The 23,528-nt window shown below is 48.7% G+C and overlaps 1 long non-coding RNA gene across 1 annotated transcript in view; it reads right to left on the reverse strand.

Moving 5' to 3' along the window:
• The window catches only part of LOC119140400, a 149,051-nt gene that overhangs the window by 45,529 nt on the left and 79,994 nt on the right, over positions 1–23,528 (reverse strand). The window contains exon 3 of the long non-coding RNA XR_005101610.1: positions 8,975–9,814. This is a non-coding gene — a long non-coding RNA (uncharacterized LOC119140400). The remainder of the gene's footprint in view (positions 1–8,974; positions 9,815–23,528) is intronic.

The raw sequence follows: 23,528 nt of genomic DNA on the forward strand, positions 1-23,528 counted from the left end.
ACGTTGCCCAGATTCCTAGGAAGTGAGTTTGGACATCCATCACCGCTCTGTCCTTTGTAGCTGGGTGGTCCCATAACCACCAGCCCTCCAAATGAAGCTGGATCCCAGATAAATCTAGGAGGACTCCCCCGCCCCGGACTGCAACATTCTCCTCCACATCTTTCTTTATGGACTCACTGTTTAAGTTTAAGGATTCACTGCACGACTTCAGCCATCCTTCCAGAAACCCGTTCAGCAGCGAGGGAACAGCCGGGCTTGCCAATATTTTTTTCTGTGCTGACTGACAACTTTCCAAGCTCACAAAAGACAGATGATGGGATTGGCTTACAAAAATCCCAGGACTTCTCTGGTTTCATCCCAAATCCCATTGATACGCAACGTGAGCAAACTCCAAACGCACGCAGCAAACCAAGGGATCCGTGGGAGGGGAGGACTTATTTCAAAACATGGCTGCGGCGGTAATAGACAAAACCCCACAAGTGACGGTGGAATAATACCAGCGAAGGGATGCACCGTTCGAGCGACAGACCTCTAGCTGTGGATGCACAAAGCTCGTGTGCCAACCAGCTCTTGGAAACACTTGAGTAGGTTTATAGCTATAGGAGACACTGTCGCTAACCTGCCGTATAAAGAAACTCCCCTTTGATTTCTTTACGACAGGAGCCTCCCTGAAGTCTAATTATGCCCTCTTTTGTCTAATAACCATAAAGGAACCTGAAGTGTCACGTCCTTCAAAACCGCACGCCTTCAGCGGTGCCTCGCAGTCCGCCTCTTCTACGCAATAGGCACGCTCGCTCTCGCTCTGCGCCGGGTCGGATTAACAAGCTAGCAACAGGCGTTTCTTTAACAGCAGCTCTCAAGGACAGTGGCCAGACATCTTTCAAGACAGTGCAGTGTAACTATTAATTCCTGGCAATGGCCTGTGTTTGCTTTTTACCTCGTCCTCCCGCTGCGTGCGCTGAAAGGCATCGAACAAAGGCAGCTGCCACCAGCGCCGTCCGCTCCCCCAGGTCCTGCGGGACACGCTGCCTTTATTCTCCAGCTGCTGGATTCATGGGAATACAGCACAGAATCGAAACTAAAAATTAAGTCTCTGCCTTTTACAGCTGACCAGGTCAGGCAGATAATTCCATTGCTCACGTACACCTGATATTCTCTTTGGGATGGCGTTCCTTGGTGTTCTATCTGCCTAAACCAGAAGATGGGGCTTGGTCTCATCTAATAATGACCTGAGAGGGGGAAAAATGATGGAAATTGAAAAGACAAATTAAAAAAATTCTATCTATTTATCTATATATAAACCCCTGAGTTAAGCATTACGACTGGGGCACGAGGAGCACGGCAGAGGTGTACAGTGCTTGCCACATCCTCCCTGTGCGATCCAACCGGGATTCATCTTTATGGGGCTGGAGCGCAGAAAATCCCCCACTGCCCAGAAAGCTGTCAGGGCTCTCTTTCACTCAGACAAGATGAGACCAAGCCCCATCTTCTGGCTGAGGCAGTTAGAACACCAAGGAACGCCATCCCAAAGAGAATATCAGGTGTACGTGAGCAATGAAATTAATTTTTTAGGCTACCAGGAAGAAAAAACATCGTCCGAGAAAAGCCCTGGCAGGATCACTTGAGGAGATGCCCCCTGGGGAGGGCAGGAGAGGCTGGGTTCAGGCAAATCGCTGGCTGAAGAAAGACCTGGAGAAGGGCACGAAGAAACCACCATCTGCCGCTTGCTTCCTCCAGTACGGAGGAAAACAGGAGTTCAGGTATACGGAACAAATAAGGACTGAATACAAAGGGTACCTGATCCCCAAACCACTTTCTTCTCTGAATGAAAATAACTGACCAGACAGACCCCCAGCTCCAGTTTGTAGCTCATGTCAAGCTGGGTAAGAGGAAATTTTAATTTATCTTGTAGAGTAACTTCTGCTAAAATGACCTTTTGTGAATGCACATCACTTTGCTTTCACTTCACGCAGTCGTACAAACATATCCTTAAGGAAAATCTTCCATGCTAAATCGATTTTTTTTGTCTACAGGGAGACTCGACAGATTTTCACACCTGCCCACCAGCCTGCCCAAAGTTCCAATTTTTGGTGCTAACATATTGTATGGAATAAATTGCTGAAATATCTCATTACACAGGATAGTTCCATCGAATAATTTTCTTGTCATTAAGCGCTCCGTAGATGTGCTTTACGGACAGCACTGAGAGGCTGGCAGAGAAAGAAACCCAAACCCTTCTGCAAACTAACCCCGAACTAGGTATTCATTAACTTAAACCACCTCCGTTACAGGTAATTATTGAAAGAGCATTATCTGACGCGGGGTATATTTTCACGCAAGGACATCACAACACCTGGGGAACGGCGGCGTGGCTGATACTGGCCTCTGGAAGCTTCACTGCTGACATTCATCTTCTGCAGAGCCTCCATCCCTCGGCATGACGCAGCCTACAGCCGAGCAGCGACGGAGCCGCTGAGCTCCCCGAGGTTTCCTACAGGGACTGCAAATACTGGGAGAACAAATGCTGCTGCCTGTTGAGCACCCATTTTAGAATCCAAATAAAAACACTCCTGCAAATACTTTTTTTTTTTTTGTTTTTGTTTTTGGGTTGGTTTTTTTTCCTTCCCTGCGATGTTGCTTCTACAGCAAGACCCAGCTAAATATCAGCAAGACTCTTACTCAGCTGTCGTGCAACTTATCGTTAGCTCCTTCAGAAAAAAAAATCTTCAGTGATAAAAGGAAACAAAACTGGCAGAAAACCCGTCTGCAAGGATAGCAAAGATTCCTGGGTGGGAGCACTGTATTACACACATCTACTTGTTTTCCCCTCGGTAACTGAATCTATAAAGATCTAAAAGATTCAATTACATTCATGTGTTCAGGGCCCCTTTCTTCCTAAGGAAAACTTTAAGCAAAGGAGCCACTGTAAAATCATGGAAAGGCTGGTGGAATGGGAGCAGAAATGCTCTCCCAACCGCAAGTAGCTCCATGGATTATGTTGTGTTGTCACCTTCACAATACCAAGGCTCTGAGATTTTATTAAATCACTAAATGAGCCCTTGTTGCTTTTATTAAACTGTCACATAGAAACTCCAAGCACAGGCCAGTACCCTATAATGAAAGGTTCCACACAAGCATAAAAACAAAGAAAAAACCTCCCAAAGAAACAAAGCTGGAGGCAATCTCTTTTTTATTATTATTAATTTTTTTTTTTTTTTTTTTTTTTTTTAATCCTAGCCTTTAATAAAGGCCAGCATCCTCTAAGCAGGACCCTCTGTCATCAGGGTTAATACATGATGCTGTTTTGGACCAAAAGGAGGTGACTTCAAAATCCTTCACACAATTGCGACTCTACCCTGTTATCCGCCAGTTCTGCACCAACAAATAAAAGATTCTCTCCCCTGATGAGCTTTTCAAAGCTGTTTTGCCATGTCTGTACACCCCTGACCACAACGCCGGCCGCTCACCGGAGCAGGGCTGCAGCCGACCTACTTCCCGCGCTCTCCGGGCAAACCCTCCGTGCTGCCCTCATTGCTCTTCCCCTCCTGCACCACCCTGTCCCCCCTTCCCCCCGAATTCCCGGGGGATAACGGGAATCGTGCTAGCTGAGCCATCCTTTCAAAGCACTGCCGTCACATCCAGCCTCTTTGCTCACCCGACGAGCACAATGAGATCTGTACAAAAGCGCCTTGGCATTCTAAAACCGCGGCGCGAACTTAAATTACCTTCATCTGAAACCATGCCTGCTTTTAAATGTCTTTTCTTTCTTAGTAATACTAATAAGGAGCCGAACCGCACGGACACAGCAGCGACAGCGCTTTAGATTTAATACAGCACGTTTAAATTAAATGGGCCTAACACACTGCTTTTCTTTCCCTTTTCAAGCAGCATCTTTCATCTGCAGATCCTACAGTCGCTCCAGCCTTGATAGAGTCAGAAAAATTGACAGCTCAAATATATAAATATTTTAAACACGCAAGGCAGGTCTAGGTTCCCAAGGGAAATAGCTCCGCTTTTCCAATGTTCACATTTGATTATTTAGGCGGTTAAATAAGAAAGGAAATTGCTGACAAATTTACGCCTAGGTTTGGCACGCGGTTCCTCTTCGCCTTTTCCTGCTCTGCTCCAGTAATCGCTGTCTGAGCAGGAGCGGGGAGGAATGTCCTCGCTCCACACGCCGGGGCTGGGACTCGGCACCGGTTTTGCTAACCCGCAACTCTGCCAAAGCCACGGCCGAGCCACCTGCTTGCTGGGAACCCCCAAACCTGGGGTACAGTGGTGCTCCCTTTCACCTCCGTGGGCAGCACAGCCCTTCCTAAGCACCGGCACCTATTTGATCTGCCTCGGATGTTACAGCACATAAACCACCACATTAAAAAGGCTTTATCAATAAATGTGTCCCTCGGTGAGGATCTGGTCCCTCAGCGCGCTACTGCGTGTCCCACCTTTCCACAGCATCTTCTGAGCAGGAGGTAAAAAGAATGAACGGCTCCTCCCGATGCGAGTTTAACCGAAATGTGACGGCAATTAGTCTCCTACAACCACACCAGCCGCTCCACGGCGATTCCACTCTCGAGCGGCATCGAGCCCCACACCTGGGTGAGCCCCACGTGCTGTAACCTCACATTGCTGCCCGCATCCGCCACCATCTTCCTGCTCCTATGTCCCCTCCGCTTCCTCACAGGTTTTTTTTGCCATACTCCCGCGCCGGGGCGGGCAGTGCGACCCTCCGGGCTATTTTCTAGAACTGGATTCTTGGCCTCTACCCAAGCCCAGGTCCCTCAGCCGAGCGCTGGAGGCTGGCCTGTCAGCCACCGAGACCTTTACTAACCCTGGGAAATGATGTGGAGACCCACCTGAACCCCCCTCCCCCTCCCCCGTTTCAACAACAAAAACGTTGGCTGCGGGTCTGGGATCTCGCCACGTCCATTCAATTTGTGTCAACTCCTTCTTTCTCGAACAACATTTTATCACTAGATTTGCCTACGAGTGCTGTATAAGATACGTTGCGCAAAGAAATGTTACCTCAACTGCTTAAAAATTCGTCTTTCTTCCCCTTGATTACTTATTCTTATGAGCAAGTTACAGCTAGGAAGAATTTACTGGCATCAGCGAGTGCCCCCTGCTTACGTTGTTATTCTTCCCAGATCTCAGCGTTCCACTTGGAACATTTGTTCTGCAGTTCTGCAACTTGCAAAGAGATAAACTGGGGGGAACGTAGAGCAGACAAACACATGCCCGCATTAATCCAGGCCACCTCAGAAGCAATACGACGGCGCTTTGGTGCCTACATCAAGGTCGTTTCTAGAGATCGTCTTGAAAATAATCCCGGAGCAGCTCACACCGTCATTGTCCCCTGCTGCTTCTCGCTGTCGTGACCTGAAGGTGCTACTTACACAGTTTAGTGAGAAGCCAGTTAACTTTGTTTAATCCAGTGGTAATAAATAAATCTATTTAAGTTGCCTAACCACGTAGGGAGGCAGACACCACGCGCGCAACTCCGGCCGTGGATTCTACCACAAGGTCCTCGCAAGCCTCAGGAGGTTGGGACATCGCCAAGTGCCATCACCGCTGTAACCACAAATGCCTCAACCAGCCGCGGACCCTTCAGGACTTGCACGCGAGGGGAGGCGAGCAAGCAGCGAGCTTCCACCGGTTTCGGTGGGGCCAGCGTGTGAAGCTTCACGGTTCTCAGAACCAAGCCCCAGCCCTGGTGCTGTTACACATTAGCAGCTACTGACCACGGCCGGAGGCTAACTGGATCCACACGGGTCCACACTGGATCCACATCCTTGGTCTCAAAAATTCCCAGTTGGAGATCAAGAAGAGACCTAAGACAGGCAACCGGTAGGCAACTCCAGTGCCGGGTGAGATCCCGCATTAAGATCCCACGTTAAAAGGGGAACTGCAGGAGTTACTTTTCAGAAAGGATGGGCAGGCTAAGGACTTGATAGCGGACACCAGGAAAATCAAGACGTTCTATCGCTGTAGTGACATCGTGATGTTTTGAAGTCACTTCCAAAAGTTTAACTTACTTGCATTTCATTTTAAAGATTAAATACATGCAAGAACGGCAAAATTAACGCTACCCCAATTTCTTGGTTAATCCACCTTCCGCCTTTTTGGGACTTCCACACACGCTCTTCAGTTACTGCGGTACGGGGCACGTCAGCTTCTGAGTTGCCAACTCACTTGGACCAAAGGGGCGAGAAGATACACGCGCACGCACGCACACACTCCCGATGGAGGAACCACCGCCGCTGTCTGTATGCCAACTCCGTTTACTTCAGTACGGACCTACTAACTCACAGCAGCCAACAACCTAGCCTATATTTAGTAAGGTCGTCTTCCAATCGTCAAACTCATGACAGTCTACCACCAGCATGAAGACAATTTACAACTACTGACTTCAACCACGCAGAACTTAAACCTAATTAAAAGTAACTGAGAGTGTCAGCCTCAAGCTTGGCTTTTTATTTATCTTCTATGCTGACAGAAACACAAAAACGAAGCCAAACAAAGAACAGAATCAGCTCAGTAGTTACGATTTTAGGAGTTACGATCACTTCCATTTGCCAGTTTTAGTGGTGTATATTAAGTATGTTCCATAACATTTAACAATGCATATTTGGGGGCTACATCTATCAGGATGTCTAATGGGAACAGGTTGAATTCATCGTGATGTGAGCCCGACGCCTGAATAGGAATGTTGAAGGATTCAGCCCTTTAAAATTTCAGGAAAATAGCAGCAAATTAGACCTGACAGGATGTTACTTTGATCTGACAATCATGACTGTAACTCACATCGAATATTGAACATCAGTTCCCTTTTAGACCCGAGAAGAGCGGATCCGTACTATGCAGTTGGTGCATCTCATCATGTAACAACTGACACCACCAATAAGCTTTCTGAAAGTAGAGCTGCTTGGAAGGACGATGTATTATTTTGCTTTATTTTGACACCCACATACTCAATAGAATGTATCTGAAGATATATTAAGAGTCATGTGCCTGGGAAAAGATGCTAATCTGCCACTCGCCGTGAGAGCTGCATCTTCTGTATAAATACTCCTCTTGCTGATGCAACAAAAGTAAGTGGGTTGAAGCAAGAAGAATTTTCCATTTGCAGCTTCTATATTCTGCGTGGTTTATACCAGGTTGTTTTCAGTTAACAGAAAAGTGATAACTCTATGCGGTGTTACATTACCGAAGACTGGAATGCTATTTTCTTTTTAATAAGCATCCTGAAATCAGCCCTGCCCACCCCTCCACCGCCGTTGAGTGGGGGTAAAATATTAGCAGTACAGCCACCACAGTTTCAGGGACTAAAAGAAGCAAGCAAGCTTTAGGATACTAAGTTCTTCCTAAGTAGGAGCTAGATGAAATTTTGGAAATGATGTTTTTGTGTTCTCGATCCGACAGGCAAACTACCTACAAAGGCACGGAACGTTGTAATTTACACTCTTCCAAAACCCAACCGACCAACACCACACGTGTGTGTGCACAACCTGGGATTTTACACCCCGGCTTTGGTATTTATTTTTGCATTAGCACACCTTCCACCCCCAACACATCGCCTAATTCTCTGCGGGTTTGTGCGCTCTTGCCACCAGCAGGATACCATCGCTGTGCTCTCTGAAGGTTTGATTGATGACCCCCAAAATAACCGAAACCCCATCGACAAACCTTCCAACAGCAACGGCGAGCCTTCAACTTGCAGAAGGAAGGGGTCACATTCATTGGATGAGCAGCAATGATTGGGACATTTCAAGGGACTTGTTTGCTCAATCCAGCCATCTCCAAACCCATGAGCATACTTAAATTTAGTAAAACGTGGAAGCCAGTAGAAAAACAGAGCAAGACTACCACGGTCATAACACCTCAACAAAGTCACAGTTAAGTGCCTGTTATTCAACAAAATTTTACTCTGCCAAACCGGTGGATTATCACAGCTACAAACCAGTGCAACTTTACTTTGTCCTCCACCTCACACTGTCAATCTTACCAGGAGGACAACGTTACCCTGCGTTGCTACAATGATGATCCGTTATCATCTGATGTTTTCAGCTGCTAGGCAAGCGTCTGAAAACCTTCTGTGGGCAAAGCCCTACCTCCAGCTTGAGTATCTACACAGAATTAAGTGTCCGTATCAGGTCCTTGCTACACAAGAGATGGAAGATCAAATCTACCCCAAACCACCTGGCAAACGATCGTTCCCAAAGGCAGAGGTCACTCTAGCGTAGGTTACTACAAGTCCACGCTTCAAGCTATTCGTGGTCTCAGCTCTACACAGAGCCCGACGTCTCTTCCACACTCTCAAATCACAATGATTAAATCGGTCTGAACATAAGAAAACACTTTTTTACCGTGAGGGGGGTTGAATATCGGGAGTAGGTTGCACAGAACAGTTGTGGAATCTCCACCCGTGGACGCATTGACTGGACACGTTCCCAGGCAAACTGCTGTAGCTGACCCTGCTGAAGCAGGGGGGGTGGTGATCTCGACAGGTCCCTTCCAATCTCAGCAGTTCTCTGATTCTGTAATTTGGTTACGGCGGGAACTGGACAAGATCAGGCAAGCAGGCAATACCTTCCCTTTTCACCAGCTATTATTATTTTATCTGAGGAAGCGCTGGACATGAAGGCGATGAGACACAAGCTCAACGGTCCATGTTAAACGTCTCTTTAAATGTGCTAAGTCAAAGCAAACTTGGGGAGTTAAACAGGCAGCACTGAGAGCATTACGGGACTTTCTCGACCTGAAGACATATGGGGATCTAAACATAACACCAAGCATCTCCATCACGCTCTGAATCTTCAAAGTATGTTGAGACATTCATTCATTAAACATTAACACAGCACTTCTTTCCTCTCTTTCAAGAGACGTATCCATGCTGACGTAATTTCAGATAGGAAAAAAAAAAAAAAAAACCCCACACAAAAAATCATAAATAAATGTAAAGCCATACACTTACTGCCGGGAGTGGTGCTCGTCCTAAGTCCAGCTGGCCCGGGACCATTCAGGACACGGACAGGAGATGACAGACCAGCTGCTGGACGCCTGGTGGAGGAGGAAACGCTGGCTGTAGCCACCAAGGGTTCTTGCTAATCATAACCCTCGTGGTACCTGTTTCCGACCCAGCAGAGGCAGTGATGCTCCTGTCACCTTCAGCACCCTCTAAGCATGACAAGGCGATTTTCAGAGGCACCTGGATTGACCCAGCGTCAGAAGTCTGAATCCAGTCCTATTGAAAGAAAATACTGCTTGTGGGCTCCGGTTTGTCCCTTCGTTTGGTGCTGTTGTGGCCATCTCCCCCTCCCACAGAGGGAGAAGGCATCTCCCAACTAGCAAGCAGGTTTCTCTGCTGGGAGGAGAATTCCGCAAGCTGGCCTTTATGCATCTCCGGCTGCTTCTCCGAGGAGTCGGTTGTCAAGGTACCGACCAGGAACAGAGCAGGTCCCACAACAGTCAAGACTGAAACATGCCTGTGGCTACTGAGGGCTTGTATATTCCATCGCCGAGCAGAACTGGTCAGGAGCACCAGGACCCGACGGTGTGGGATCAGCCAGAAGACAGATCCTTCTTATAGGCTTGGTCAGAACAGAGCGATGACACTGAAGTGGGCAGAAATTCTTATTGTCATCGTCTCACTTCTTACCAAGACAGAGGCAATTACGCTCGAGTAAGGAAAGTCCATACAATAGCGTGAAACGGCCTGTAGTAATTTCCCCTGGTGAGTAGCACTGTGTCCTCCCCGTGGTAACTGAGAAGCCACAAACATTAAAACTGCTTTGATGATCTTGCTGCACGGCTCCTGAAAAACAGAGACCAAAGACAACGTTCAGTACGTTGCTACAACCGGCAGCCCATTAGAACAGTCCCACTTATTTACACGTGGACGACAACATCAAATCAGGAAAGGCAGTAAAGCGACTTCGCTAAGTCAAAATCTCTTTGTCATCTTTGAGTGTAACTTTGTCACGTCCAGCTGTAAAGCAGAAAGCGTTTTGTGAGAAAACACCAACACAGTTGTTTTAAGACAGACGCAACACTAGGACCTTCCGGCATTTTTTCTGCTCTTCACAACACAGTTTCTCCAAGAAATACCATCGTCTATCATTCGCCACCCACACCCTGACGTCATCAGCTCCTATTTCTTGACAGATTACACTCCTCCTGTGCACACCAAAGCACCTCGAGCACCTTCGTTAGCTAATGGCAAGCAGCACTGTGACAGGTCCTCGCAGCCCACGTCAGCACCATGCGTTGAGTTGCAAGCCTTAGGAGTGCTGCACCTCCCGCTAGTGCCTGCTCGACTCACGGGATGATGCCCAGTGAATTCCCTTTACGCCTAATGGTTTGGAAGGGGCAGGATTCACAACTGCTGCAGCAAAAACCTGCAGGAGATCCTTGCCCAAGGAGATGCCATCAAAGACCACTGCGCTGATGACGGTTGCCGTGACAGTGCCTCCTCCTTGGAAAGTCCATGTCAGAGACAAAGGACTGAAAGCTGGGAAATCCCAGCGCTGCTGGTGCCCCGCGCGTCCTGAAGCCTAGCCACACCGCCCGAATACAGATCACCTCCGTCTTTCACCATCACATCCTTCTTTCATCTCTTCCTTACCCTCGCCAGACGCAGGGTCCGCGATGTGCCGAGCAGGTTCTCCTCACTTCACCAGCAGCTATTCAATACTTTGTCATGTCCTTTATTGTTCAGCGAGAAGTCCTGTACCTTATTTACAGCGTATTACTCTAAACCTTCCCTGAAGATACAATTAAGCTCCTCACTGGGTTTTTTATTGCTCTCAGCACTCTATTTTTGAGTTTTTCAGAAACAATTTATTTTTCACAGCATCTCTAAGAGATAAAAGACATAATGTCCAGATGACAAACAGCAAACTGAGGGAAAGAGGGCTTTTATGGTCAAGGGAGACCACTAACTTCAGGTGTTTAATTTCCAGTGCCCTAGAATATGATACAGGCAGTAACACATGCTCCGATCAGGGTTTTCCATCACTTTCAAGCACAGCTCCGACTGCTCAGCTCTTCTGTGCTTTGGATATGCAAACCAGTTACAGTTTTATTGCAATAGTTGTGAGCGTATGAATGAAACTACGCGCACTGGGAGGGAAATCCTCCCTAATACTAGTCATCCCCCAACCAGTACGTTCGCTGCCAGGCACACCAACTCCCCACCACAATTTATTTCAATCAGAAAGGGCATTGCTCTAAGATGAAATTTATCCCTATAAAGAGATACGAGGGCAGCTCCTATATGAAATCTAGATCCCATTTTGGGGCTTTAAATGGTACCTAGACCATGTGATGACACTTAAAGACAGTGAATTTCACCTTGTGAGCTCCGTTATACTATTTCCCATTCAACGTTACCGTGTGCCCTGTTGTGTCTCTGCACAAAACGAGAGCGTCCTTAAACCAGTCGCTAATTTGAGCGCGTATTTAAACAACCACCTCCGAATTGTTTGCCCCCCCCAGCGGATATAATCAGGTTAAGACCAACCGGCACCGGCGGATGCAGTTATACAGATAATATGCAGATAACGGCATCGCCAAGGGAAGGAAAGCACTAAAAGTGATCAGCGCAGGTACCAACCAGAAGTCCAAGAGGCTGGAGAAAGCGAGCAGCCGTTACTCAATCGCTTTAATAACACCACACAATTAGCAAATCTGCTTGAGAGCATGACTACTTCTGCTCCCAGGGTAGCCGGCCCAGAACGATCCTTCCCTTTTCTGCCTTAATATACCATTACCCTCTGAGGATTCAGCGTTTGAGACTGAAGACACAGACTCCCACATCAACAGAAAGGTTATTTCCAACGGCCGGTCGTTACCGCAGGCGCAGTAGCATCCCCCCAAAACCAGATCCCATCATGCAAGACCACATGCATGAGCAAAATGGATATAAGCTCCATTCAAAGCGGCACACGCTTACCTGAACTAAGATGGGCAGAGAGAGCGATGGCCCCGTTTTGCAGAAAAGGGACGGAGCGACCAAATAACTTGCCCAGAACTGCGTGGAAAACGTCAAGTTTCAGACCCTCAAATATTGACCAACAGAAGCAACCTAGCATGGATTTCTATTGCGCCGAGTGCACCTTTGCAGACTGTCAGCGGGGAAGAGTTATCTGTATGAAACTCCCTTTTTGTACAGTTTAAGATTACTGTTCGCACGCATCCTAATTCCAAAGAATGAGCGCAAGAGAGAATAGCAGCCCTGAGTTCCAGTACTAAACAGCTTTTTTTTTTTTTTTTTTCCTCTGTGAAATCATCTCCCTTCACAGGATTTTCCACAATTTTCTGTATCTGTTCATAAATACGGAGTTTATTCAGATGAGTAGGAGAGACTCACTTTTGCAATCTAGTGCTTCGTTGAGCTATAACCGGGAAGCTCTTTTCTATCCATTTCTTCTGCTCTCTCCACCCCAACACCAGCAATCCAGCTTTTTTAGAGCACTTTTTCCTCCCAACTTGTAGGCCCACACGTATGATGCAGTAACAAACGGCATCCTACTCACCCAGCATCCTCAGAAATTGATACCCTCATCACCCTGAAGGAGATGACTCTTTTCTCCAGGGCCCTAGCAGCGTCCTCATACCCTTCACGCCGCAGGACAAGCACCTTGCCCAGTGTAAAGTGAGATCTTAGGGATATGGGAACAGAAGCGAAGACTGTAACGAGCGCCTGCCCACATACCAGCCCCCTGCGGAGCCAGCACAACCCTACAGCCAGGGCACCCGACCCGCAGCGCCAGCACCCAGCCTCCACGCTCAGCTGTGTCCCAAAAACGGGGAGGAAGAGGAGGGTTAAGCTGTCCTTCCATCCAACCAGCCGGCTCCTCAGCGATGGACTCTGCAACGTTTTTTTTCCTCCACTAAAAGCAGGCGCAAAACTTTTCCTCTTGCTACTTTCTGCTCCCGGGACCACCGAGAACACTCAGCACCGCAGGCTGGTCCTTAGCCAAATGCAGACACCTTAACGCCGTTGCATCCCCCCGCCTCCGCATTTCAGCGCAAGACTGCAGCAGGAGGCCAGCAAGCCAGACATCACAACTGGGAGCAGCAGCCCTCAGAAACAAAAGGAGAAGTTAAGATGATCCCATGCTTCAGGCTTCTGCCTCGCTCTTTCTGCGCATCGCCCACCCAGAAGGAAGAGGCTGGTCCATGGCTCACACGAAGGGGTTAACTTCTGCTCCCCAAGCTCCCCGCATCTCAGAGCACAGCACAGCTGCAACCCACAGCTTGGAAACGTTCAGCTCTGCATGTGCTTGTAAAACCGTGTTAATGTCTCCCTGGTAGTATTGCAAGAACGGCTGAAAACCAGGGTTCAGAACAGCGGCCCCGTGGCGGCGTTTGGGGAGTGTAGTCACGGCGAGGGCAGCTGCGTTTCACGCACTGTATCGCACCTACCTCAAATCCAAGACAATTTCACACGAGGTCTGGCTAGCAGGCCGTTTATTTAGTTGCCAATTTCTATTCGGTCCAAAACCAAACAAGCTCCGCTGGGATGAGAGAAATAAACCCGGGTGCACTGCTGAGTGACTTCACGCGCTACTCAAATATTGCCTCCAGCCCCTTGGACCCCCCAAACTACCTGCACAATGGAGAACCCTCCCATCCAGCCTGCGATGCTCCCAGCCTCCTGCCTGACGTCACCGTGCTGAAGTAAACCCGCCGGGTTGGGAGCAGCAAGGAAGGGGCTGGAGGAAGGAGAAAAGCCACGTTCCTCCTCGCATCGTCCCTCGCCGGGGTGTTAACGCTCCTCTCTGCGCTGCAATCCCCCGCTCGGAGCAACACCCACCCCACCTCCAACCCGGTGTGCTAAGCAGACACAGGTAGTTAGCAGCACTACAGGTTCCCCTGTCTGTGCTTACTCTGGCCCGTGCACCTCCACGGGGGTGGGTTACTCACCCGCTTTCTCACCCCATCCGGGCTACACACGGGCACGCGTGTCCCGCAACAGCAGCGTGCCAGCTTCCTTTAGTAGAGAAGCTCAAGCGCTTTTTTGCCGCTGGAAGCAGCCATAAGGTGCATGATTCAGGGCGCATCGAGGAAAAGAGGAGCAGGGAGGGCTTCAGCGAGCCCCCTCCCCACGCACCAGCACCTGCCACCGCAGCACCCCACTCGGCACCTCGGCTGGCCCCAGCTTTGGCCATTCCTTTTATTCAGGCTAACGCACTGCTTCAGCCAAGCTGGTCTAAAGTACGGTTGAAAACTCAATTTCTGGTATTTTTTAATTGTGCATTCTTCCACTCCTCGTTCTCCTCCCCGCCCCCCCCCCCCCAGCCACCTCCACGCCGCTCCCACCACTTTCCTCTTTCAGCGGCTCTGCTGACAAACCCAACTGTTTATTCTAAGTTCAGCAGCTGAGAGCTCTTAACCTTTTATTGCGGAGGTGGGAGGGAGAGGAAGACTCGGGTTTGGCGGGGCGAATTGTTCAGCTTGCAGCCTCAGGAGAAGCATCGCTTCCCCCCCCCCCCCCCCCCCCCTCCTCCTCCTCTGCTGCCGCAGCCATCGGCACAAACAGCTCAGCCCAGGCTGCCGTCCTCCTTATCCCAACGGCCCGGCTTGTTTCAACTTTCCCAGCCCTGCCGTGTCCCTTCACGTGATTTTCTCACCATCCTAAGTCTTCTGACGCCACCAGGTTTGGGTTTCAAGAGATGAGCCCAAACCCGCACCGTCGAGGTAACCCCGCTGCTTCGCCAGGGCCAGCACCGGCCGCGCCATCACACGCAGCGGCTTCGATCCCCGCGTGCCCCGCCAGGGCAGCGAGAACACGCATGATCACGCAACGAGACAAAGTGCTTTAAACAAATAAATACACACACACACACACACACAAACAAATATAAAGCATCATTTCCAAATAAGCAGGGACACGAGCAAATATCAAAGCCCAAATTCCAGAGTCCCAGGGCTCTCGAGGGAGACAGCTCCATCTGAAGTGTCCTCTCGGCAGAGCCTGATGGCTTTGATACTTCACCGTATTTGATCAAATAAAGCTATTGATCCTTCGCGTGAAAGTTCAATACGGGGCTATCAGTGCGGTAAGAGTAGTACAATAAAACCCTCGGTCTTTTTGATCTCTGCTGAAGCATTTCATCTTGACATTTGTTAAATGTATCAGCAGATTGCTTAAAATGAGAATAGGGTTTTAAAAGCTTACTGGAAAAGCAAAGCTCACATAAAAAATTCAGCTTCTACATTTGGTAACTTTTACATTTGGTGCTTTTCATTAACTGTATTGCCCAGCCAGGTATTATTATTCAATTCCATTTTAAGCAAGATGGTGAGACCTAAATGGATTTCTAAATATATATTCTTGGCTTCATTCTTACAACTGGTTTTTACGAGGGCTTATCTGCTTCGGCAGTTAACCTTGGCAGGTAATCACTCCTTCAGACCCCAATCCAGCAACAGAGACAGGGGGCTTACACCAGAATACCCCCAAGCAAGGCAAAAAGCCAAACGGCAACGTTAGCAAGCAAATAAAGAAGAGAAGGAAACAAAAATAACGATTTCAATCATCTGATCCACCCTAACAGTCGGGACAGATTGCCGTCTCGGCCACACCGGTGGCAAGCCAAAAGCAAATTGCAAACCCACAGATTTTATCCCTGTTTTTGGGGGCGTGATCTTGTGAAACTGGGTGTATACGCCCCCACCCCCACACGCAGGGCACGGGCACGCAGGTACCGCGCTCCGGATCGCAAAGGCTCCTTTAGCATTGACTGTTGGTAAAGCTCTAGAACAGGTTCCGCGTTGACGTTACTACACCTGCCTCCTCCAAGGAGATTCACAAAGCAACCGAGGAGGCTCTCAGCTGTCAGATGAGCTCTGGTTTGAGGAGGAACCTGGATTAACTGATCTGCAGGGGTCCTGGCTGGAACTTGCTATGAGTTCACCACTTAGAATTCTAAAGACGTAGCAACGGTCACAACACACAGCATCGAGTCATTGCTAATTCCTCGCTCAGCACCTCAGCACCTGTCAAGGAGCCAGAGGAAAAGCCAACTTTTCCAGATCTCCGGTTTGGACGGTGCCAGACCTGAGATCGGAGGCAAGCGGAGGGGGCCTGAGGATGATGAGCTCTACAGGGCCAGGCTGCTGGGAAACACGGAGGCGAGTCCTGCACTTACTCACTGTCTGGCTTATAAACTTGTCCAGAAGACAAACTGTACACACACATAAAACCGGACTCTGGATCTTCAATGACAGTCACGGGAGCAGCAGTATACCTCTGCTCTATTACCTCACATAGTCTTGCCATAAGTTATTCTCTGCTGAGGTGATCTCAAATGTCCCAAAGCTCTTTTGTTATTCACAGATGCACACGCTGCTTCCTGCTGTTCCAGCACGGATCACGTCGTGGAAGGGGTCTGAGCCCCGCGCTGCCCTGACCTCCCGTTCCGCCCCCTCCCACATCAAACCTCAAGCCGCCCGCGCATCCTGAATCCCAAAGGCTGGGAACACCCACGCTCAGGGTTGGATTCTCAGCTGGACCAAACTGATGCTGTCCACTCAGGTTTATTTATTTTTACACTTTAAGGCACTGACACCTAATGTGGATCTGTTGGGAGGACTGAGATGTCAGAAATACCTTTTTGGTTTGATTTTAAATGCAGTCGGAGCACTGCGTCTGGCATTTCCATCTTGGCTGCTTTGTCCCTGTTGCTTTGGAAAATGGAAAAAGCGGAGACCGAGGAAGGCAAGCTGGAAGTATTATGGAAAATAGAAGTGAAAAAAGAAACGCCGGGGTGTGTCTATAAGAAAAAAAAGCCAACAGCAGTGTATATTCTCTTGAGAAATCACGAAGATGAGCTTGATGCTGCCCTGCCACCCCACCTGCCGTGCACCACCAGACCCACGGCAAAGGGCACTTGGTGAAGGAACAGGTTTCATCTACCACCACCACACCCACTGCCTGAGCAGCCCCTACACAAACACGGTGCAGCGACCACCGGGCTTCTCTAGCTGCAGAAAGCACCACGGCCCCGTTCCCTCTAATGGTGCTTCCTACGTCCTCAAGTCAGCGAGGAAAGACCTCCAGGTCCATGGCAGCTGCCCTGCACCGCACGCGTGGTGCTGCTGCCTTCCTCGAGGGGAGCTGCCTTGGGAAGTAAATGGTTGTGGAGAAGTCTGTGATTTCAAACGAGATTTCAAAGCCCAGAGAAATAGCCAAAGCTGCATGGATGCAACCTTGAACTCCTGATGTTCCCCCACCATTAGGAAATTTTCTGAGGCAAGGGAAAAAAAAAAAAAAAGTTAGCAAGTAACTTCAACTCAAAGCGCTTCTTTCCCCTCTTTGTGGTCAGCATCCAAGAAGTCCTGCAGAACAGAGATCAGGCTGAATAACTGAAAACAGAAGCACTCAGGGGAGCAGACAAAAAAAAGCAAAAAAGAAGGCTCTTTTCCCCTTCCCTTTAAGCTAACTTTATAACGGTGCTGGAAAGAACAATCAAGAAATTCCTTTTGAGATGAGAGGGCAGGGAACTAGAGGAGAAAGAGGCCAGAGTATTTCTTTAAGGGCTTCTTTTTCTCCCCTTTCTCCTCCAGTAATATTTGTATCAAAGAAACCATTGTTGGACTTGCTTAAATGCTGGGAACGGGACCGTAATTTGCTACCAGGCACAGCACTCGCCACCGGAGCCGCGGGGGAGCTGCACCTCCTGGAGCGGGACGGGGAGAGTTCTGCGCTCAAGGAGATTTATCTTACAAATTAGTCTAGGAACACCCGATGACAAGCCGTAGAAGATTTCCGTACAGACCGAAACCATTCCGTACACGGGCCCAACTGCCTCCCCGAGATCAGTTGGCAAGTCCCGTGCTCATGAAGCTTCAACTCTGCTGCTGTTCAGCAACGAGACGGGCCGGGCAGGTCTCAGTTAATATTCTCCATCCCTCTTCTGTCCCTGGAACAGATGGGAAGGGGTCTTCACAAAGCCTGGGTATACCAGGTATAACCTTTCCTAGCGACACGAAGCAAGGACACAACTTGCTCTAACAGAAAGGGAGAAGCTCAGGAGGTGGCCGGGAGAGCACACGTGGCACCGGCCAGAGCATCTACGTCTTCTCCAAAGGGAGCCTGGGGGGAGCCGAGCACAGCAACCCCGCCTGCGGGCAACACAGCCGGCCCCGCTGGGAAGAAGATTGGCAGGACGGCTAGCTGAAGCGGAAAGCCCACGAGAAAGGACCTGCTCGACTCTGTCTTAGTTCTGTGCCAGAGAGGAACCCCCCTCACCACAGCCTCAGCTCCACTTACGGCAACGGCGAGCACTCGGCGTGCGTCGGGATGCAGCCGACCCAGCGCCAGCGCTGAAGGGCTTCAAGCGCAGCTGGGGCAAAGTCAGCAAGAACGGGCAGGAGCCTCGAGGGTGCAGGGTGCAGGGCTGGGCAGGCTCTGCTGGATGTATTAATATTACAGCATCGCCTAGAGAGGACATCTGAAGTTCTTCCAGGGGATGCTATAAAAAGAACCACCGAGAAGGTTCTCTGTACTCCCCAACTTTCAGACAGGGACAGAAGAAGAGGGAAATAAATTTCCCCAACCTGCTAACGAAGCAAGGGATGGATCCCCAGAAGGCGTAACCCCCAGTCCTCCGCCTCTTCTGCGACGATGCCTTTAACAACCCCTTTGCGAGAGAGTAAGTCCAGCCAAACTAAACAAAAGTGCCTTCCCCCCCGTGCTTTTCTACAGCTTTAACCTCTCTCTATTGTTGCCTGGCTGGTTCTGAAAAGCTTAATCAGAGATGATACTCTAAGTCCCTTCTTGGCAATGTTACTAATCTGTTTATTATTCTCCTGCAAAAGCACAGCCCTGATATGAAGCCTAACATAACCAAAATGCTTAATTACATTCTCTCCCTTGGGATGGGGAAACCATTTCGGGCTGTGTGAAAGCTAGGGCAGCCCTGGCAGGGAACACACCTTTATTAGAGACGATGGGGCAGCACATTTCAGGAGAAAAAAAGGCAGTTGAACCTTTAATCCCATGGTACCACTATATCATCCCTCAAAACCACGGGGCTAGATAAAAGATGAAGTCCTCACATAACACTCAATGTGCTTGCTAAATGTCAGTTTGGGCTGACGATTTTTAACATTCCAACTACTTAATGAGTTTTCTGTTTACTTGTTTGCCTTTCAACAAGTAAATGAGAAAGCGCGCTGCAAAATTAATAATCATATTAGATTTCTCCACCAGCGCCTGCAGTAAGACAAAGAACAGCTCTGATGCCATTTGTCAAGACGGAGAACTCCAGAACTCAGCCAGTCGAAGCACCGGCACTAGCCCGGGCATCCCAGTCGGAACGACGGCTGTCTCGCACTCTGTCTGGGAAATCCAGGGAGAACCCAGCGGGGCGTCCCCGGCCGATCACTCAATTCCAGGGCAATGGATCGGTCCCAGGAACTGCTTGTATATTTAGGGCAATTTCAGTGCCTATAATGAGCTGCGGTGGATGCGTAGGAGCTTTGCACAGCTGGGCATGCGGGAAAGGCAGGGCAGGACAAAGAACTGCATCCAGGCTTCCCAAGCCGCTGTCCTCACCACGTATTTTTACTACCCAGCATAGCCCTACACAGATTCATTGGCTATGATCTCCTGTCTCAGCGGTGTAAATCTGAAATAACTCAGCATGAAGACAACAGAACCTCAGTAGTGGAATAAGCAGGAGTCAGCTGCATTCGACATAGCTGAAAGTGGTTTAAAAAAAAAAAAAAAAAAAGGCAACATTCAGTATCTGCTTCTGTTGGCTTAAATCAAACAGCACAAAACTTGCCTGTTGTTTGGAGGGGCTTGCAAGGCATTAATTAAATGACGCTTTGGGAAGCTCCCCTGATCTCCTGGTGGCTAGATGGAATTGTTCAGCTCCGGAGAACGACTGCTGCTCTGCCTGTGTCCCTGCCCCCCTGCACAGCCGTCCCTTGCAACGCTCAGCGCCGCGCTACCTGCAGACCACAGGCAGACCACCGCCGGAATTTCTCTGCAGTAAATAAGAGTGACTAAAACTCTCAATAGTAATTTTTTTTTTTCCAAGCGGTGCATTGCTGATAGATCTAATACCTCCGAGCATCAATGCACCAACAAATGGATGATCCTTCCCACCTCAAAGTTCCGCTAATTCTTCAGCAGATGCTTGTGCCGCTGGATGGAGGTGCATAAAAACAGATCCCTTCTGCTTGCTTAGCTGTAACATTCTCAGGTAGTTACTACTTAGCATACAAAATAATGGCCAGGAGTAAATTTCTTTACTCAAGGACCAGTCCTTTAGGTTGCTGAATAACACAGGCTTCAGCTCCCGTCAAGAGCCGGAACGCAACATTGATTTTCCTTACAAAAAAAAAAATCTAAGATATTTTATCTTGGGGTTCTGAGGGTGAATTTCAAAATTAACTGCTGAAATAAAATATTAATGGCAAGCTAATCAGGTGTCTTTGAGTGGTCTTAAACGTATTTTGGTCAACTAAAAACTAGGAAATACCCAAAAACGTTTCATAACATTGTGAAAGCATTTGAGCCATTTTAACTGGAAATTTAGGAAAACATTGTGAAGCCAACGGTATCCAGCGTTTCCTTCCGCCCTGTAAGTTAGGAAGAGAATCCAAAAAGCAGGTGCTGAAGACTCTAAGAACATTATTGGCCCAAGTGACCAGCCTAAGGTTAATGAGAGAATTAGAAACATATTAAAAAATGACAGCAACAGAATCCAGCAGCGAGGCGCCTCCTTGTTTATCAGGTCCTACAGCACCAGCAGCCTCCTCAAAATTATGAGTCTGTTTATTAGCCGATACATTCAGGAGAAAAAAAAAATGTGTGCCATCCCGCTGGAGAGAGAAACGACCTCGGTTATCTCGTCTGCAAACAGCAGGACGGCACAGACGGCCGCGGAACAAGGTCAGGCCATGGGAAGGTGGTGGCATCAATCATGCACAGCTCGGTGCTGCTTGTATCGCTCCCACCTGCTCCCGGGAGGCTGCTTGGCTCTGTTGCCCCCACCTCCAAAAAGAACCCCAACAAAAACCAAACAAAAAACCCCCTCACCCCAATCAAAAACCCAAAACCACAAAATCCCCCCAAACCTGAACCCCAAATAATCATGGCATCAGTGCCTCCTTCTCTGCGTCTCAGAAATTCTGCTGTTCTGATCCAGCCCTGGCAGAGAGAACTTGGTTTTCAAACGCTCCAGAGCGCCTTATGGCTGCTCCTGCAAAAAGAATGGATGAAAAATCCCTACGTTTCCGATATTCCTCCCATCCTTTGTGGTAACAAACGCCCCCCGGCCAGTTCTGCCTCAGGAACACAGTAACTCCGAGCCACCTTCGTATTTACTTCAAGTATTAAGCAGATCCACCAACCCAAAGGATATTAACTGTCCCTACATACCTGTTACAACTGTTACTCTGCGTGCTGTTATGCAGCGTAGAACGAGGTGATATTAACGAAAACCAAGAGCTCATCTCCCAAAGGATACAACCCTTTAGCAGCCCCGTCCCCTTCCCTGGAACCTGGCCACGTGCGTAACGGATTTTTTTCTTCCAGGTGTCAAGTCGTGCCAGATCCAGCTAAGAAAAATGCTTTGCCTTGATCTATTTCTACACGGCCCCAGGGATAAAAGGCAGGAAGCCTCAGATCAAAAGCCTCAGATTAATTGCTGGAACAGCCGGCAACGTGCTCCCTTAGTGGACCGATCCCTTTCCCACAAGGAGGAGGATGGGGAGGAGGTGTAAGAGGATGGGGAGAGCAGGACCCCCCCCCTGCTCCCAAGCCTGAGGCATGTGGGAAAGTTTTGCATCTTTGCATCTCTAGCCACTGCATCTTTGAAGGAGGGGTGAGTCAAACAGGCAGGGAACATCTGAGGGCAGAGCACAGACCCCATCCAAGAGCACGCTGGGGACCACGTCGAGGTCCATCAACCCCTCGGCTGACAGTGCAGGGCGAAGAGACACAGGACACCTAGCACACCACCGAGAAGTTAGATCTACACTCTCTGCCCGCCCCCGGGTACCATCAGCATCACTCATCACCTAAGCGACAGAGAAGCTGACGGAGGAGAACAAGCACCTCATTCACATGAGCATAAACCAGGAATTAGAGCACAATTATACCAAAGTCAATGAAGTTACGCCGAGAACAGATTCAGTCTCATGGAAGGAGGCATTTGGATATATTACGCAGGAACCTTTACGATGTAATATTTGGCCTTGGAGATGACACTGCAATTTCATCAGATAATTAAAAGACTGAGCCAAATACTACTTTAAAAAGACGCTAAAAAGATGCCCCTGCACCTAAACAGTACTAATGTTGGGAATGAAATAACATCAAAGGGAGAGGCTAATTCTGACCTTGCTTTAACTAATTGAGAACACGTTCCCCAGATGGTTTTATTAGGCAACCAAAAGGTAGAAAACCACCACATCAGCCCTTCCTCCACAACCTCCCCAGCACACGACCGTGCCGCGCTGGACGCGGTCTCCGGGGAGGGTGATGGAGGAGGAAAAGGCCGCGGATACCACAGTTGATCGCATTGCCTAAAGCACTCGTGTGCCCAGCGGCCAGGAGGGCAGCAAAACGGAGTAACGTCCCCGCCAGCCCATAGACCCTCCGATCAATGCCGGGCAGATGCAGTCACGTCCGTCAGATGGTAACAACCGCTTCGGGGTTTCCATATGGAACCACTGGAAGGGCTTCTAAAAGACATTAGTGTCTTTCACGAGATACTGGGGCTCCAGGAAGATAATTTAGACAAGCAGTTGAGTTTACAGAGCAGAGAGACTATTTATGATGGACTGCAACCAGCCAGCTCAGAAACAATTCAGGACAAGAAAGCTGCGGTTGAGATAAAAAGGTCCACGGGTATCAGCAAGATCAGGAGAAGCCTTCAGTACAGATGATGATGATGATGATTACTATTATTTTAAAATCAGCGGCCACTTAATGACACCTGAAAGCAACAGGAACTCCTGGTGAGGGTGTAAGGGGAATCAGACCTGGGGATGTAACTGTAGGGACTGCGTGCCCCCATCCCTCCAAAATATTTTTAGAAAAAATCCAACTAATTTGTGACCAAGAAGAAAGTTTCTCCAGTTCCCCTAAATATGAACATTTCCATTCTTCTGAAGATTGACATCCATATCGGACTGTCCCACTTCAGCAATGGTTTTTCATAATTTCCAAGAATTTTGCTGCTAAACCTGAGAAATGCCGGTCAAATATACCACTTGTAAAAATTCCAGAGAGGACTAAACCAGACAAAAATTCAGGGACTGGATGATACCACCTCAAGATGAAAAACAAGCCATGTCTTTTCAGCTGGTACCTAAAAATTCAGGAAGACAATTCAATCTGCCGTCTCTACACAGTTATAGGTACATCGGTCCATTGACCCAAGCACTGGTGCAGGGTTATAAATGATACTTACTCTGCGTAATTGATGCCATTAACAAAATAAACAGTTCTTTTGTCTGGCTGTAGGATAAGAATTATCTATAGATTTTTTTAACTAGAA

This window comes from Falco rusticolus, chromosome 20 (genome assembly GCF_015220075.1).
Source record: "Falco rusticolus isolate bFalRus1 chromosome 20, bFalRus1.pri, whole genome shotgun sequence".
Taxonomy (NCBI): domain Eukaryota; kingdom Metazoa; phylum Chordata; class Aves; order Falconiformes; family Falconidae; genus Falco; species Falco rusticolus.